The sequence below is a fragment of the Pelobates fuscus genome, chromosome 3 (assembly GCF_036172605.1).
Source record: "Pelobates fuscus isolate aPelFus1 chromosome 3, aPelFus1.pri, whole genome shotgun sequence".
Taxonomy (NCBI): domain Eukaryota; kingdom Metazoa; phylum Chordata; class Amphibia; order Anura; family Pelobatidae; genus Pelobates; species Pelobates fuscus.
The window spans coordinates 190,173,783-190,194,059 of record NC_086319.1 but is presented as its reverse complement, the minus strand read 5'-3'; positions in this window follow the sequence as shown (position 1 = coordinate 190,194,059).

Genomic DNA, 20,277 nt, shown 5'->3' with positions numbered 1-20,277 from the left:
CCGTCCGTCTCCAACATCATCAGTGGCATTCCCACTGACTTGTTTGCTACCTTTAGTCCTTAAATTTGTGGATTTGTCCTAAATTAAGTTTAACAGGGGCTCCAAGGCCAGAATAAACAGGAGTGGGGATAAGGGGCAACTCTGTCGCGTGCCGTTTTTCAGCGCAAAAGGTTGGGGGGTTGCTTCAGTCAGTATGGTTAGAGCTCTGGGATTTGTGTAAAGGGCCTGGACTGCCATTACAAAAGCCACTGGTAAACCCATCTTATGCAGGAGCGTGAATAAATAGTGCCATTGGACTCTGTCGAACGCCTTCTCCGAGTCCAGGGAAAGGACCAGAGAAGGCATTCAAGATTTCCCCGCGAATCATATCAGGTCAACCGCTCGTTGTGTATTTTCGTATAATTGTCTCGTGGGCACAAAGCCCACTTGGTCCGCATGTATATACTTAGTAAGAAGCGAGTTTAGGTGGGTGGCCAGCAGTTTGGCGTAGACTGTCATATCAAAGTTTATGAGGGAGATGGGGCGGTAATTGGCGCTATTTGTCCCATCCCACCCCAGGTTTAGGGATGAGTGTGAAATCCGCAGTGGATAGGTCAGGATTCGGTCCCTCCCTCTCCATCACTTTTATACATGTTGGTCAGATGAGGGATTAATTCCTTGTATGTCTTGCAATAGGCGCATTCGAACCCATCGGGTCCTGGTGCCGTGTTCCCCTTTAGTCCTGCAACTGCTCTTTCAACTTCATCAGCTTCTATGGGTGCAGCCAGCGGCTCTGCCAGTTCCCCTTTTAGTCTTGGGAGTTGGGGTTTGTCCAGGAAGGCCGCGACTGCTGCCGCGTATACACTGTTCAGACAAAAATAAATAATTTGCACCAAATGCAAAAAACAACCCTTGTGGCTAAAAAAGGGATAAAATATACAAATATATAAATACCCCGTAAAAAAGGAAGTGCGAAGACTCCTCAAATGTCTTCAATAGCATAAATATAGAACAATAAAAAGCACAACCTAAAAATACAAAGGGAGACCACAATAGTGCAGATAAAACAGAAAATTCTAAAATTAAAAAAGGACTAAAATGCACTCACGGGGGGTGGAGCCTGACCGGGAAGCCAGGCAGACATGCTTTCTGTGAGCTCCCGAGCCTGGAACCGATTATTGGCAAAATACGGTGGATTAATCGCCCAAACCTAGACCCCAACATACCTCACTGAGAAGCGCAGAAGCAGAGGAACCGGGGGACACCTTATAAGCTGAAATGACCGCAGAGATACCGGACCAGAGGCTTGGGGCCTACACCGTGCAGGGCAGGGGAGAGACGGCCGCTCTCCCAGCTCATCAACTCGAGCAGCACCCGCAGCATCGGGCCTCCCCCCCCACTTTGGACCGCCGGGGGTTATCCCGGTCACAACCATCGTGAACCGCAGACCAACATGGCTTGCACACGCTAGCAACTACTCAGAACGTGGACCTGACAGGCAAACCGACACTGGCAAAATGGTGGTCGAGGATCAGGCTGTCGAGCTTGCACCCTTACAACCCCTGCACAAGCGCCTAGATGCACTGTTCAGGAGATTCTGGGAGAAATTGGAGAGCAGGGAGGCCCAACTCACCCCCACTCCGCGCAGGTTGGTGCTGCTGGAAAAATCAGGAGGGCGGAGAGGGCAGATCCCGGGCAAGGCCGACCTAACGCTAAGGGCGGCATGCCCATCTGGGCCGAGGGTCACCAGGAGACTCCCTCCGGGACACCGACCACACCGCAGGAAAGCCACCCGCCTCCGGCGGCGGATGACCACCTGGGCCGTCCTCAGCGCCCATAAAGGGAAAGACCCGGCCTCAAGAAGTCCCCGAGTCTGTGGCTACGTGGTGTCGACCCTCAATAACGCCTGGAGCCGGGGAAAAAACCCTCGTCACACACAACCCTTCCCCATGCCTCAAAAATCATGGATGACCACCACTGCAACTCCCAGCAGGACCTTCCAAGCAGACGGCACCACCCTCCCTAACAAGGACCCAAGACCCATAGACCAGCGCGGCACAAACCTACATCTCAGGGTTCAAGCTGCAAACCGAGATGCTGCGCAGGAGGAACCCTCACCACCACTGACCGAACGTCTGAAACCGGCCTCACGCATGGGCATAGGCTAATCAGGTTAACCTGGACTACCTACGCAGCTCCAATATGCCACATAAGGACTTGAACGCTCATAATTAACCTACTGGCTGCTGTAACGCATCCCACAGCCTACCACTTGTTATTTCTTCTTTAGTGCATTGTCTCTCACCTGTTAAATATAACCAAACCCTTATGTTACCACACTGATAGTAACTTTAGCCAGGCAGTTACTCATTCTACTCTTACATTAAGTTCACCAAAGTGCATATGCAATGTATAAGCCTCACTAAACTTAATCTGGCCTTTTAATCTTGTTTCAGGGATAACGACTGCTAAGCAAGGCCTTTGCCGTATACTGTTAACCGTTCTATGCCTGCATTAATGTTTAACTCCTATGACTTCTCTTTAGATGAGCATGACTAGCCAGGTTGTTATTACTATGTTTAGCATAATCATAAACGCTTAAGGGCACTAACCATTATTGTATACATGACTAGTCTAGCATGTTAGCGTGTTCGCTACACACTTATACCTACCAGGATTGCTTGGCTCACTTACTTTGTATTATAGCATATTTTAATTCATTTAACTCCTGATGATTCAATCGCTTAGTGTAAACTACTTTTATAACTGTTACTTTATGCGTGCTATTAATCTACTGAAAAGCTTGCTTAATATAAAATATTAAATGAGGCTGTCCTTTGTAGGAGATGTACTACTGTGTTAAAGCGATCCCACTTTGTACAAATACTGTGCATCCCCTCTTCTTTATTCTGTACCCCATTTAATTCCTGCCTCAATAAAAGAAAGATTGACAACAAAAAAAATGCACTCATAAACGTAAGAAAAAAAGGGCAGGGTATAATCAGTCTCTTCAGGTGCTTCCTTTCTTCTCTTATTCCAAGATGAAAGCTTAGAACAAAGCACAAGAACAAAACATAGTGTATAGCTGTATGAGTTAAAAGATTAACTTTATTGAATGCACTTACAAAATAACAGTAGTAAAAAGGCTCATCAAATCAAACTCGATGTCTTCCCCACCAGGAACAAAAATAACCATCAGGATATGAAGACCAAGTAGATAAAAGAATCCACAGTTAACAAATCAATAATAGAATAAATCTTGCCACCCTACGCGTTTCGTCTAAAAGACTTCGTCAGGGGCTTGTGGCATCAATACAAATACAATTCACACACTGTAACGGATCGCCTGGCACCCCGCCTGGGTACCTCCGTTGAAGGATGCTCCTAGCGTTTCCTGAGGACTTCAAGCACTGCAGCAGACACTACAACCACCGAATCAGAGAAGCACATGAGTACTCTCAAGCATATGAATGCTGTAGACAGTTGAATAGGAAAAAACATACGAATAGGTTTACACTCCTAGCAGCCAAACTGGAACAGCATACAATAAATCCTCCCCCAATAATGAGACGACACTTCACTTTGAGGGTTAAGCAGGAACAGAGGGCTGGCACACCCAGCCTGGTTTTTATTGCAGTTGTTACAAATACAGGTCCGCCCACAGGGAGGTATAAAACAACCACTCACACATCAGTTACATCCCACATATTCCCTCCCCTTATCCTGAGAGGAAACTCAATTATACATACAGTTAAAACATACTTTCTACCCAACTTTCATAACTCTAAAACCATACATCACATTCACATAAAAATACATATCCACAATCAATCCATTCAGGGGAACAACATATTAAAAAAATGGCATGAATCAGACCAGGGGTTCAAAAGTTAGTAAAGTATCTTTTAAAACCCCTGCCAGCATGGCTTTCCGGCTCAGACCGGTTTCAGAGTCTTCTATTCTGGAGATAATTGAGAAGTAATTCAATTATCTCCCAGGACACAGGCAAGACTCCGTTATGCACATGGTGAGCACAAAGCAATAAAATACTATAAAATACACAAAGTCACATCTTATACATAAAACACAGACATGTCACATATCCCCAGATAGCTGGGATCTGAGCGCACAAAACTACCAAATAGCGCTCAGATCCTATTCACACAGTTCAATTGCCATGGAGCTGAAGTCTTTAACTACACGAATGGGCTCCATGGCATGGCTGTCTGGGTTAACACATTCACATAAAGTCGGGTCCATAGTCCAAAGGCAAGAGGCGGGCAAGCAGCCCCCTCCAAGGACACATGGCGAGGTCGGTTTCGCCACACACACACATACACTTTAAATACCCCACCTGAAAAAACTAAATACAAAAATAAATAATCATACGACCAATCCCTTTTCCGAGAGTCCTTCAAATCAATCCACCTGTGGGTAATCCCGTCCGTCAGACTTCTTTTCATTTTCACGCTTCAATATCCACGTATGCGTCCCAAGCCTCGCTTTCAGGTATCAACCAGAAGTGGCATGTCTGTAATGGAACGCAAATGCGTTCCACGTCTTCTTCGTACTCGGACGCCGAAAGAGGCAAACGGAAGTTCTAAATTCGCATTGGAACGCATATGCGTTCCAATAATAGCATAGAAGGAATCCATCATATGTAATAAGTCCATCATATTACAAAAAAAGGAAGAAGAAAACGGACATAAAAAAATTAACATAAAAAAAAGTATGTTAGAACAAAGGCAAATAAAAATAGTAAACAATTAAAAAATTCTAAAAAACAATTACAAGAACAGTGTCACGATTCCGGGGAACCCAACACGCTAACACACACAGACACACACACAGAAAGTGTGCAGTACCGGACCTTAGAGTGGCCGGGCTAAGCACACACAGAATAGTCAGGAGATAAGCCGAGTAAGGGGAACCAGAAAACAGAATAACGATAAACAAGCCGAGGTCAAAGGGTAGGAGAAAGTCACAAAGTCAGTATAACAAGCCAGAGAGTACATAACCAGAAAGCACACGTTCAGTATCAATACTATAAAGCAAAGACCACAACAGGGCACAGATAGACAGGAAAGGTAAGTATTTAAATCCTAGCCTGAATCCTGATTGGCTAACCACCAATCAGTATTAACAAACACACGTGGGGGATATCTATACCCCCCACTGTGTTTGTTGCACTGTAGCTTTAACGCCGGGTCACGTGAGTGACCCCGGCGCTTAGATAATAGTGCCGGCTCCCAGCGTGCAGCGTTAGACATGCTGCCGCTGGGAGGAGGAGAGGAGGACGCGAGCGGCGTCAAGAGGAGAGGACGTCGCTCGCTTATCGGTAAGGGGAGAGGGGACCACGGGCGGCGACGGACCGAGGGTGAGTGCTGCGAGAGGATTGCAGCCTCCCCTCACCGCTGCCCGCGGAGCCCTGACAAACAGTCCTTTTTTAATTTTAGAATTTTCTGTTTTATCTGCACTATGTGGTCTCCCTTTGTATTTTTAGGTTGTGCGTATACACTGTTGTTGCTATCCAGCACGGGGGAGTGATTATATACTGTGGAAAAGAAACATGTAAAGTCTGTGTTTATGTCTTGGGGATTGTTAAGGACTGTCCCCTGAGTGTTTTTAATGGCAGTTATCATGTAAGTTTTATTTTTAGGTCTGAGGGCCCTCGCGAGTAGTGTGTCCATTTTATTGGACTGTTCCTGAAACAGGACGCTGTCTGCTCACCCCATTTATAATCAAGTCGCTTATCATTCATCGGGTCTCCCTCAGTTCCATGGTCGTGATCAGGGTTGCTGCCTGTTTATGTTGCATTTTTGTTTTACGCAACTGTTTTTGCAGTTTGTTCAGTCTGTCATCTTTTTTTGTTGGGTTGCCTGCGTAGTTCTGCCTTGTGCGCTACCCATAGCGTTGGGGGTGACACGTCGGGGGTTGTATTTGTCTAAAAGTATTGTGTAATTTCCTGCTAAACTTGTTCCTTAATCTGCATGTCTCGAAAGACAGAGTTATTCAGTCTCCATCTCCATGGGACTTGTAGCATTTAAGTCGCCTCCTAGTATTAGTATACTTCTAGGTAGAGCTGCCGTCAATGCCTCTATTTCCATCCAGAATGTCGTTAGGTGTATTGGGAGCGTATATGTTGAGTAGTTGGTAGGTGTTGAAGTTGAGGGTTCCCGTCAGGGCCGCGTACCATCCATCAGTGTCTTTTTGTACTCCTGTAATTTGAAAGGGGCACCTTTTGTGTATCAGTATTTCTACGCCCTATATGCATATGCTCGGGTATGGTGCACGAGTTTTGGGTGCTTTTATTTATGATAGGTCACCTTTACTCCCGCGTGCGTGTCTGGGCTAGCGGGATCCTCAGACTTTTACTTTCCAGGTGGGGGGGAGTCGTGCTTGTAACGGATCACCTTCCGTTGACGGATGCTCCTAGCGCTTCCTGAGGACTCCCAGCACTGCAGACGACACCACAACCACCGCAGACGCAACAACCGCCGTAGCTTAACTGGAGCCGCGCCGTCTTCCTTCCACCCTGAATGAACCTCCAGCATTCAGGACCGTGTGGGAAAGACCTCTCCTCCAGGAGAGGGTATCAGGAACAAGAACTAAGTGATTAAAGCTGAAGGGAGTATGCAGAGCATAGCAATCCCCAGTGTGACATAGCAGTTCCCTCCAATAACGAGACAAGGCTACGTATTGAGGGTCAAGAAGAACTCTGGTTTAATGACAGGGACTCTGCTTTTATGCAGTGCTCCCCTGCAAGGGAGGCGCCCACAGGCAATTAGGTATTAACCAATCACATATCGGTTACATCCCACATATTCCCTCCCCTCTGCCTGGGAGATAATTGAGTTTCCTACTGTATCTACTCAATTATCTCCTAGCTAAAACTTATAAATTTTTATACATTTCTATAACTCCTAAAATATACATGTCACAAACATAAAACATACATTTTCATAATCAATCCATTCAGGGGAACAACATATTAAAAAATGGCACGAATCAGACCAGGGGTTCAAAAGTTAGCAAAAGTATTTTTAAAAACCCACTGCCAGCATGGCTTTCCGGCCCAAACCAGTTTCAGAGTCTTCTATCCTGGAGATAATTGAGAAGTAATCCAATTATCTCCAAGGACAGAGGCAAAACTCCATTAGCCACATGGTAGCAAAATACAATAAAATACATAAAAATACATACTGTTACATTTATCACATAGAACATACACATTCTACCTATCCCCAGATAGCTTAGATCTGAGCGCACATTATTACCGGATGGCGCTCAGATCACATACATACAGTTCAATCGCCATGGAGCCAAAGTCTTTCATACAGTCTTTCAGTATGCCGCCTGGGCTCCATGGCATAGCTATCTGGGGTAGCATGGCTTTAACAGTCTGCAGAAAGGCACAAACCAGCCTTTCGGCAGGGAAAATAACAGGTTTGAACTGCAGGGCCATAGTCGCAGGGCAGGAGGCTAGCGATAATTCCTCTCCAAAGCCCAGTGGCAAATGGCAGTTTGTCACAGTGCTCTAGAGGGGGAGACCGTTCCGGGCCTGCGGAGGTAATTGTTGAGTGGGATTGCGTGCGTATTACGGAATAAGAGGTGTCCATCGACCCCGAGTACCTACACCCATTCTGCTCAAGAAACTCCCTGAGCATGTGTGTTGATCTTGGGTCATCCCTAAGTGAGGCGGGGTTACAGGAGGGTCCCGGTGCTCCAGCAGTGCCTGGTGAGTTTGGCCTGGTGGGGTTGGTGTCTTCTTGCAGGCCACGTGCCGTAGGCCTTTGTAAGGTAAGCATGTCGGCTACTGATGGAGAGTCTCTGTGGCTCTTCTTGGTGGGTTTGTCGCTGGACATCAGTACCAGATCATGCTCCGTGGTTTGGCTGTTCACAGGAGTAGGTTTCTGTGCCGTTTGAGTAGGATGTAGCTGATTTCAGGGCAGTTTTGTAAGCTTCAGGTGCAGAGTGCTGGATCTCTACGCCCATTACGTTCAACGGTCAAACCCCGCCCCCTCCTGAGTGATGCTTCCTTGATGAGAACAGAGGGAAGGCTTGTGGAGACTCATTTTCTTTAAGCATTCAAAAACAATATAACACTAAATGGAAAGTGCAGACTCTACAGACACTCCAACAACTTCAATGAGATTATGCAGTTACAGTGTCTGGGCTGTTCCTTTAATAAAACTTACCTGCCTCACTGTGTGAATTTTGTTCATATAACACATCTTCACTGGATCCCCCATGACCATGAAACACCATGTTACCATTCTCAGGTCTTCCAGTTTCTAACTCAGAGAGGGTATCATCATTTGCATTGTAGCCAGTACTTTTACTATAATTTGCTGTTCTAGTCTCTTTTGCTGAAAGATTTTTATGTGAGGAATTACTCATTTTTGTTCTGCCATTATCTAGACTGTCCTAACTGATCCTAAGCAGTACCAATGGCATCTTGCTGTATTATGTAGTGATGCTTGTTTCTTTTGAGTTCAATGTTCATGTGTATCCGCAGGAAATACATGGATGCATGTCCTCTTGAGCACATATGCTGCCTTTCATATTTTAGTTTACGTTTTTCGGTGGGGTGAAATATTGAACAAGAGAAAGAAAAATGATGCAGAACATCTGATAGTTGGGGTGTGCCAATACTGTGCCAGTACTATCCAATACGTTTGGCAAGATTATCAAAAGTGCAACAAAAAGTGAAAAAAATTAACCTGTGGAAGTACATTTTAGACTGCATTCAAAAGGACTGATAATGACATCAATGTCAGATAGAGAGACCTATGTCTGAGAATCAAAAAGAAGGAACATCACAGGTGGAGAACTTGTGAACACCCTGAGGTGGAAGATGTGCTTACCGGGGGTTGGAAAGCTTAGCACTCCAGGTATTGTGGACTACATTCCCCATCTCTAACAGACATAATGGTAAAGAATCATAGGGGATGTAATCCACAACATCTGGAGCCAAAGGCTGCCTACACCTGATTCTTTTGCCATTCACGTTTAATGTTAGAACACCAATTATCTTACTAGTCTAGAAAGAAATAGCAGACTTGACAGCAGCCAGTTTAAAGTGCAGGGATGTAGGGAACTTCTTTTGAGTGGGTGGGTGGCTGGCTGTGAGGGAGTATATGAAATGTTGAGTATATCAAATGTTTTCATATTGCATTTCAAGCAATACAGTATTGTCCATTTACTTAAGATTGGATTTTGTCCACATGAACAAAAATATCCCGACTGACCAAAATGGCAATTAACATTTTTAATAAAGTCAATTCCAGTCACAGGCTGTTTAGTAGGCATGCTCCCAGGGGGAGGATACCCAGTGTATACCTGTCACTGGATGCAGAAAAAGCTTTAGACAGGCTGCACTGGTACATTCTCCTTGTGGTCCTAAAAAAAATATGATTTTCCCTATCTATGATACAAGCACTTTAATCAATTTAAAATATGTAAAGGAACTAGGCAGGAATGTCCATTTTTATCCTTAAAATATATTCTGGCATTAAAACTATTATCGGTATATTGTGATAACGCAGATATACATGGAATAAGACTAAATGGCACAGAGTATAAACCCACGCTTTTTGCAGATGACATACTCATTGCATTAGAACAACCTAATATCTCAATTCCAAATTGTTTTTTTTAAAAACTAGAACAATACAGAAAATGTTCCATGAATAGGCTAAATGTGATTAAAACGCAAATAGGACGGTGTTTGCCTGCTTTATCTTCATTGAAACAACAATTTTCTTATGATTGTATAACATATCAACTTAAATTTCTAGGAATTGCCATTACTCAAATACTAACATACTGTATATGGCAAATTACACTAAGCTTCTCAAAGATATATAAAAACAAATACAAATATTCCATTACAGGGGTTGCAATCTAAGCTTACCTCATGGTCTGAATGAATAGCAGCTATCAAAATGGTTGTACTCTCTAAATTCCAGTATCTCTTTAGGACCCTTCTGATTCAGATAACATCTACTTATTTTAAAGAATCCAAAATCAATGAATGTCTATGAGGAAAGTTCAGTGTCTGCATGCAGAGGGAGGAGATACTGACTCACAGGATGCTGTGTAGACATGTGCAATTCGTTTCGCTCCGAATAGGAATTCGGCCAAATTTCGGACAATTCGGAAATTCGGGTACTTCCGAATGTCCGAAGTGCCGAATTGCCGATGTCCCGAAGTTCCGAAATTATCGAAGTGCCGAAGTTCCGAAGTGTCAAAGTGCCGAAGCACAGTATTGCCCAAGTACTAATATACTTACCCAGTGAAAGAAGAAGAATGTTACATTGTATACAATTTTAAATAAAACGTATCAAACATAGCCAGGATTCACCTGTAAGCATTTGCAACACTTACAACAATCAAGTAACATACATTCATATAAAATGTAAGTTACTTGGCCAGTCAGTTTAATGACAGGAATGAATAAGTAGATAACTCCCTAATTCCCACGGTATTAGGGAGCTATCTACTAAAAGGCAGAAAGACCTAAATTGGTCTTTCAGCCAAATTAACTAATACTAAGTAAAGATTACTTAGTATTAGTAAATTATGCCCGTACTCGCTATAGCGCGAGTAGGGGCATGTCTATTAAACAGTGAGCAGCCTGTGGCTGCTCACTGTAACCAAAAAAAAAAATAACCCCCCCCCCCCCGGCTCCCACCCCTGAGCGGCGGGTGGGGGCCCAAATGTAAAATAATGGGGGACGGGACCTATTGTCCTCCCCCGGGCCCCCACCCCTGAGCAGTGGGTGGGGGCCCTAAATCAGAATAAGGGGGGGACCTAATGTCCTCCCCCTGGCCCCGACCCCTGAGCGGTGGGTGGGGGCCCTAAATCAGAATAAGGGGGGGACCTATTGTCCTCCCCCAGCCCCCACCCTTGAGCGGTGGGTGGGGGCCCTAAATCAGAATTTCAAAGTCAATTCCAGTCACAGGCTGTTTAGTAGGCATGCTCCCAGGGGGAGGATACCCAGTGTATACCTGTCACTGGATGCAGAAAAAGCTTTAGACAGGCTGCACTGGTACATTCTCCTTGTGGTCCTAAAAAAAATATGATTTTCCCTATCTATGATACAAGCACTTTAATCAATTTAAAATATGTAAAGGAACTAGGCAGGAATGTCCATTTTTATCCTTAAAATATATTCTGGCATTAAAACTATTATCGGTATATTGTGATAACGCAGATATACATGGAATAAGACTAAATGGCACAGAGTATAAACCCACGCTTTTTGCAGATGACATACTCATTGCATTAGAACAACCTAATATCTCAATTCCAAATTGTTTTTTTTAAAAACTAGAACAATACAGAAAATGTTCCATGAATAGGCTAAATGTGATTAAAACGCAAATAGGACGGTGTTTGCCTGCTTTATCTTCATTGAAACAACAATTTTCTTATGATTGTATAACATATCAACTTAAATTTCTAGGAATTGCCATTACTCAAATACTAACATACTGTATATGGCAAATTACACTAAGCTTCTCAAAGATATATAAAAACAAATACAAATATTCCATTACAGGGGTTGCAATCTAAGCTTACCTCATGGTCTGAATGAATAGCAGCTATCAAAATGGTTGTACTCTCTAAATTCCAGTATCTCTTTAGGACCCTTCTGATTCAGATAACATCTACTTATTTTAAAGAATCCAAAATCAATGAATGTCTATGAGGAAAGTTCAGTGTCTGCATGCAGAGGGAGGAGATACTGACTCACAGGATGCTGTGTAGACATGTGCAATTCGTTTCGCTCCGAATAGGAATTCGGACAAATTTCGGACAATTCGGAAATTCGGGTACTTCCGAATGTCCGAAGTGCCGAATTGCCGATGTCCCGAAGTTCCGAAATTATCGAAGTGCCGAAGTTCCGAAGTGTCAAAGTGCCGAAGCACAGTATTGCCCAAGTACTAATATACTTACCCAGTGAAAGAAGAAGAATGTTACATTGTATACAATTTTAAATAAAACGTATCAAACATAGCCAGGATTCACCTGTAAGCATTTGCAACACTTACAACAATCAAGTAACATACATTCATATAAAATGTAAGTTACTTGGCCAGTCAGTTTAATGACAGGAATGAATAAGTAGATAACTCCCTAATTCCCACGGTATTAGGGAGCTATCTACTAAAAGGCAGAAAGACCTAAATTGGTCTTTCAGCCAAATTAACTAATACTAAGTAAAGATTACTTAGTATTAGTAAATTATGCCCGTACTCGCTATAGCGCGAGTAGGGGCATGTCTATTAAACAGTGAGCAGCCTGTGGCTGCTCACTGTAACCAAAAAAAAAAATAACCCCCCCCCCCCCGAGCGGCGGGTGGGGGCCCAAATGTAAAATAATGGGGGGGGGGGACCTATTGTCCTCCCCCGGGCCCCCACCCCTGAGCAGTGGGTGGGGGCCCTAAATCAGAATAAGGGGGGGACCTAATGTCCTCCCCCTGGCCCCGACCCCTGAGCGGTGGGTGGGGGCCCTAAATCAGAATAAGGGGGGGACCTATTGTCCTCCCCCAGCCCCCACCCTTGAGCGGTGGGTGGGGGCCCTAAATCAGAATAAGGGGGGGACCTAATGTCCTCCCCCTGGCCCCCACCCCTGAGCGGTGGGTGGGGGCCCTAAATCAGTATAAGGGGTGGACCTAATGTCCTCCCCCGGCCCCCACCCCTGAGCGGTGGGTGGGGCCCTAAATTATAATAAGGGGGGGACTTAATGTCCTCCCCCCTGGCCCCCACCCCTGAGCGGTGGGTGCGGGCCCTAAACAAGAATAAGGGGGGACCTAATGTCCTCCCTCCGGGCCCCCACCCCTGAACGGCGGGTGGGGGCCCTAAATTGGAATCAGGGGGGAACCTAATGTCCTCCCCCCTGGCCCCCACCCGAGCGGTGGGTGGGGGCCCTAAATCAGAATAAGGGGGGGACCTAATGTCCTCCCCTGGCCCCCACCCCTGAGCGGTGGGTGGGGGCCCTAAATTTTAATAAGGGGGGGACCTAATGTCCTCCCCCTGAGCGGTGGGTTGGGGCCCTATAAGGGGGGGACCTAATGTCCTCCCCCCTGGCCCCCACCCCTGAGCGGTGGGTGCGGGCCCTAAACAAGAATAAGGGGGGGGACCTAATGTCCTCCCTCCTGGCCCCCACCCCTGAACGGCGGGGGGGGGCCCTAAATTGGAATAAGAGGGGGGACCTAATGTCCTCCCCCCTGAGCGGTGGGTGCGGGCCCTAAACAAGAATAAGGGGGGGGACCTAATGTCCTCCCTCCTGGCCCCCACCCCTGAACGGCGGGGGGGGGGGCCCTAAATTGGAATAAGAGGGAGGACCTAATGTCCTCCCCCTGGCCCCCACCCCTCAGCGGCGGGTGGGGGCCCTGAATACTAAAAGGGGGGGGGGACCTAATATACCCCCCCAGGTGATTAAGGGTCCCTAGTCACCCCCTCCCTCCCCAATAAAAATTATCCCCCTACCTATCCCCCTCACCCTAAAAATAATATGGGGGGGGACCTTTAACTAAGAACCTGTGTAAAAAAAAAAAAAAAAAAAAAACTTACCATTCGATGTTTTCTTTCTTCTAAAATCTTTTTTCAGCCCCAAAAAAGGCCAAATAAAAATCCATAATAACCGACGCAATTATAAAAAAACAAAAAAACGAGCGCAAAAAAAAAATCCGTCTTCACCCATGGAGGGCTCCGCGCAGACTGAGCTCTGCAGGGCAGGGGAAGGCTTATAAAGCCTTGCCCCGCCCTGCAATTAGGCTCAGAGCACTCTGATTGGTGGGTTTCAGCCATCCAATCAGAGTGCTCTGACAGGTAAATGAAGAGACTGACAGGTAAGTCTCTACATTTACCTGTCACAGCACTCTGATTTGTTGGTTTGAAATCCACCAATCAGAGTGCTCTGTGTCATTTTACACAGTGTGGGAAAGTTCTTTGGAATTTTCCCACGCTGTGTAATTTGACTCATAACTCTCTGATTGGTGGATTAAGTAACCAATCAGAGAGTTATGAGTCAAATTACACAGCGTGGGAAAATTCTAAAGAACTTTCACACGCTGTGTAAAATGACACAGAGCACTCTGATTGGTGGATTTTAAACCAACCAGAGTGCTGTGACAGGTAAATGTAGAGACATACCTATCAGTCTCTTCATTTACCTGTCAGAGCACTCTGATTGGATGGCTTTTTTATTTGCCCTTTTTTGGGGCTGAAAAAATAAGATTTTAGAAGAAAGAAAACATTGAATGTTTTTTTTTTTTTTTTTTACAGGTTCTTAGTTAAAGGTCCCCCCCTCATTATTTTTAGGGTGAGGGGGTAGGTAGGGGGATACGTTTTATTGGTGACTAGGGGTTTCGGGACCCCTAGTCACCTGGGGGGGTATATTTTTTATGGCCCCCACCCGCCGCTCAGGGGTGGGGGGCAGGAGGGAGGACATTAGGTCCCCCTTCCTTATTCTTGTCTAGGGCCCCCACCCACCGCTCAGGGGTGGGGGCCAGGACACTAGGTCCCCCCCCCCATCGCTAAGGGGTGGGGGCCAGGGGGGAGGACATTAGGTGTCCCCCCCAATCGCTCAGGGGTGGGGGCAGTGGGGGAGGACATTAGGTGTCCCCCCTTATTAGTATTTAGGGACCCCACTCGCTGCTCAGGGGTGGGGGCCGGGGGGGCTGCTCACTGTTTACTAGACATGCCCCTACTCGCGGTATAGCGAGTAGGGGCAACATTTACTAATACTAAGTAATTTTTACTTAGTATTAGCAAATTTGGCTGAAAGACCAATTCAGGTCTTTCAGCCTTTTGGTAGATAACTCCCTGATACTGTGGGAATTAGGGAGTTATCTGACAAGCGGCTGCAAGAGAAGTCCCGAGGTGCCGAAGTACCGAAATTCCCGAATTTCGGAATGACGAACCGAACCAAATTTTTTTCCCATGCACATTCCTAATGCTGTGCACAGTGCTGCCCTGTGCTCTGCTGACAGCAGATCTGAGTGGATGGAGGCATATTATGCCTCCATCAACTCCGAAGTCCCTCTGGTTCGCTCTGAGTGACTGCAACTGGAGATGTTCCTAGCTTTCAATGTAAACACTGTATTTTCTCAGAAAATACAGTGTTAACATGAGAGGCTGCAGGGAGCTATAGTTCTCACCTGAACAACCTCATTAAGCAGAGTTAATAACACCTGTTCAGCTTAGTTCAGCAACAAGGTACCGTGCAGGGAGAGGAGACAACCGATCCTCCCCCCCCCCACCCCTCCCCAACCACAGCTGGATTTGCTGGGAGTAGAGACGACCGGTCCCCCTCCTCAGCGGCCGTGTATCCTGCAGGGAGCAGAGACAATCGGTCTTGCTCCCCAGCGGCAGTGCCTGTCCTCAGGAGGCAGGACCCCTGGAATGGAGGGTGCAGATGGGACCGTGGTCTCTGTGCCTGCAGAGCATGGAAGCTGGGCGGCTGACTTGGTACCTGGATGCGGCACCCCCTGCTTCACTACCAGTTCCAGAAACAGGGGCCCTTATAGACTGGTCCTAGAAGGACATCCAGTTGACCGGTGCAGATGGGACCGAGGTCTCTGCACCAGCCCTACATGGATGCTGGGCAGCCGTCCCAGATCCCCAACAGCCTGAGCGGGAATACCAGGGGGAGAAAGTGGTCAATTCCTCTTCTCAACAGTGGATTCCCAACTGGGTCCTGGGTGTAGTGGATGGGACGGCAGTATGCACTGACCACATCTCAGCAGAAGAGCTGGCATCAGGGCAGAGCGCAGCTGACTTTTGCCCTACCTGTCCCTTTGTTCCAGAGCTTGACTACTCACAGGTCACCACAGCAGAAGTGCTGGCATCCAGGCAGAGCGCAGTTGGCCTCTGCCCTCCCCTTTGCCTTGGTCCAAGTCCTAACTACCAACAGGCCAGCACAGGGAAAGCGCTGGCTAAAGGACAGTGCCGTTGGCCTCTGCCCACTAAGCCCAGACCGCTCCACGACTGGGAGCAACGGAGAGACCGGGGGTGATGGATAACCACACAGCAACCTGGGACAGACAGGGCAGAGCATGGCACAGGAGGCTACCAGGTCAGACAATTGCTTTTGAGTGGGCTGCTTGACTAACTCAAGTACCGACTGGAAGTCTTCCCTTGTGGGGCGGAGTTGTGTGGCTGAAATGCCTCTGACACATGTTCCTGGAGGGGCCTGCTAGTTAGCCTCCTGCCCAAAGACTATGGGCCATGCAAAAAGCCTGTTAAAAGACTGTTCATGCCATTTCTCCATGCTGTTTGGTAACCGAACAGACGCACAAACTATGGACCACCAGAGAGCTTCTTAAGCCCTGTCATCACCTCATGACGAACAGCAGTGTTCCAATTGTTCATCTGGGTGGCCGCAATTTGTATGAACGGCCACGAGGTTGCAGCCATCTTGTTCGCATGAACGCAGGCAGCAGTGTTCATGGAACTAAAATAGGACACAAACTCCCGAGCACCGCTGGACTTCCATCATCGCGTGCGTTCGGTAGATCCTAGAACACTGTTCAGTGGAATCATTAGTCTGGATGATGGGAACAAGCTCCATGGTTCAAATATAGACTACATTTGGTAATTCTTTCGTTTTTATGTTACCGAAGTTGACCGACCACTAGCACTGATTTCATGGAACTGTTTTGTGCGTAGGATCATGTGTGCCGTCGATCAAATAATTGACTTCCATGAAAAACTCGAACCCCTTAACCAATCTAGGTGATTTTTGGATATGTTGGTCACCCAGATCGGGGCTATCAGGGGATATGAATTTTGTGGGGACGGCAAGATCCCAGCCAAGCTGCAGCGGCTAAGGGAGCTACAGTGGTTATGGTGTCCGGTGCGGTGCTTTTGGTACTCTGTGAGCACTACAAAGCACGATTGGCGTAGGTACCCAGCGGTCCGCCACATATGGCATAGCATATATAGCTCAATACTCATATCCAAAGGAAATCTTAGCTCAGGGCTCGACAAATCCCAGGCGCCAGGTCGCCATGGCGACTAAAAAATTTCAACCTGGCGTCTGGGATTGGCCAGCTCTTTAGTTAGTGCTAACGGCGGCTGTCACAGGAAATATTGTTGGCGGTGTGCGAGGGAGCAGAACTTTGCCTGCAGCTGCTCTCTCACACTGTCTTATGATGCCGGGAGCCGGAATATGATGTCATTCCAGATCGGTATCATTACAGAGAGCGAGGGAGCAGACAGTAGCTACAGGCAGAGTATTGCTACTTCGCACACAAAAAGAGAGCAGCCCCACTGGACCCCAGGAAAGACCCATTCAGCTCTCCAAAAGGTAGGAAGGCTGAGTGGGTTTCAATTAAAACAAAAATTTAGGTGTGTGTGAGACAGTGTGAGAGTGAGTGAGTGTGTGTGTCTGTCTGTCTGTCTGTCTGTCAGAGTTTGGGCGTGAAAGCCTGTATGAGTGTGTATGTGCTTTTACGTACCTGCCCCCTCAAATCGCATGAAGTGTTTTTACTCCCATTTTTCCCCCCATTTTCCAATGCCGTGCTAGTTTTGCCATAGCTGAGATTATCAATCTTGATGTCCGCTAAGCCAATGCTTTCCCTTTGGAAAGCATTGGGAGCATTTTGTGCATGCGCAGCAAATGTACCAATCCGCATCTCCTCATAGAGATGCATTAAATTAAGTAATCTCTATGAGGAACATTCAGTGCTTCCATGCAGAGATTGGAGACACGGAACCTGGGTGCTGCACACGGTGCAGCAGTGGCCCAGGACTCTCTAATGGCCGTCTGAGTAACTGTCACTAGAGGTGTTACTAAGCAGAAAAGGCAGTGTTTACACTGAAACCCCTGCAGGGACAGGCTATAAACACCAGAACAACTACATCCAGCTGTAGTGGTTCTGGTGACTATAGTGTCCCTTTAAGAATTGCATTTTCTCGTTGAAAATGTGACTGGCTCCTAACTTTTCTTGCTGGCTCCTAGATGCCAAACAAGTTTGTCACGCCTAGTCTTATCTACAAAAAGATTTTCTAAAAATGCCTCTACTGTAAATGAGCAACAGATGAGATTTTGAAAAAAAATTTTGGGGGGTTTTATGCCTCCCAAGAAAATTATATCTATATTGTATTCATCTGAATATATGTATGCTAACTGCAAAAAGCGATCATTTATACCGGCTTGGGGAAATTAATTAAGTATTTGCATTTACTGACGATATCTGGGGTGACATACTTAAAGGCCATAAACCGATTACGCTACGCACATTGAACTCACTAGGAAAATACTGTACATGTGGTACATGGTGCCAGTACGTCTTGCCCGTGGGAAAACCCGATGCTTCAGATTCACGTTAAAGATGTCATATACATTCTGGCACCATGTTACACATCTGGTGGTCCTGTCCTAAATTAGAAGCATATTGGGGAAATATAGCTGAAATTGTTTTTTTTCCTGTGCAGGAGTGCAAATCCAGTTCATCCCTGAAATTTACCAGCTACAACATTTTAATGTTTAAAAAAAAAAAAAAAAAAAAAACTCAACTAAATATTTAATGTGTCACATAATCATAACCACTTTAACAGTAATAACTAGGAATAGGCTGAATGAATCCACTTTAACTGCTCAATTGTGTATAAATCTGAAATAAACACATTAATTGCAGCAAGGAGAAAGAGGGGGAAAAAATGTTTTGGAGAGAAGCTTAGGAATCATACTTAATGAAAACCCAACATGCTTCCTTATAATAAGATCTGGTATTTCATAATCATTGAATAAGTTTATAGTTACTCAACTACAATCAGACAGCTAATTCTTATTTTTTTTAATTTTAAATTAGCCTAAAAAATACAATAGCATAAGAATATTGCACAGATTGTGGGTGTGTAAGTTTAAGTTTGATAGGACTCAACCTGTGAATTTCGTTGGCTTTAAACTTACATACATAGCTAACATATTAATGTTTTGCACAATGCAATACATATTCCCCTGTTAGCTACTTATTTAATCATTATTACCATCATACGATGCTATGGGAAGCATACTCGTTTTCCTGGCACTATAGTGCCCTGAGGGTGCCCCCACCCTTAGGGTCCCACTCCCAAGGCACTGAAGGGGGAGGAAGGGGTTAATCCCTTACCTTTTCTCCAGCGCCGGGACTCTCCTCACTCTTCTGACGTCCCTGGCTGAATGCGCATGCACGGCAATAGCCGCGCGCATTCAGCCAGTCCATAGGAAAGCATTCTCAATGCTTTTCTATGGAGGCTGGCGTCGTCTCACTGTGAAAAATCACCATGAGAAGTGCGGAAGTGCCTCTAGCGGCTGTCAACGAGACAGCCACTAGAGGCTGGATTAACCCATTGGTAAACATAGCAGTTTCTCTGAAACTGCTATGTTTACAGCAAAAAGGGTTAAACTTAGCTGGACCTGGCACCCAGACCACTTCATTAAGCTGAAGTGGTCTGGGTGCCTATAGTGGTCCTTTAAAGGTCATCAATTTTGATTTAGGTTTGTATGTTTAATGTTTACACACCGATTTATTACGTTCTATTGCTGTATCAATGTCAAAATGTCAAATAAAAAAATAAAAAAATCTGGGTGCTGACTTCAGTGATCATGGTGGTAGGCGCATGCATGTATGTGCAGTGTTTCATACCAAGTAATCTGCACTTTTGTGCTGAAGGCTAGTTGCACTCCCGGAACACAAGCAGTTGTTCAACCGCTCTTAGACCACCTAAAATCAAGACGAAATTCAGGCTGATACGGAACCTGCTCTGCAAAATCCAGAAATTATTAAACACTGTAAACTGTGTCTGCAGTTTGCAGTCTTTATGGTCTATATACTACACCGATGGATTTGCCACATTCAGTAAAGGTCATTTGAACTTTACTGAAGAACTCTACCAGTTGCACAGGACAATGATGGTCAGGAAGACATGATGGAGAAAAACAGGTGTGAATTTCTACTTTTTGCACAGCTCACAAATAAATATAAATAAAACTAAATATGATAAGTTAACATTAAAAATCCAGGGAAGTGACTGTTGCTCTTTAACAACAATCTTGACTAAACTGGATTTTTAGGCAAGATGTTGGTATATATTCAAAACACCTTATTAAGGTGGTGTGTAAGGACAATCTGTGTAATCAATTTTTTAATTTAATGAAAAATATGAACAAATTGAATGATGCAGCAAGGGGCTAAAATGCGTAAAATGTCTTACAGTAAAACATGAAAACTATATTTTTCATAATTTGTATATTTAATTAGGCTGTATTAAAGTATGCTAATTACTACTAATAAAATAG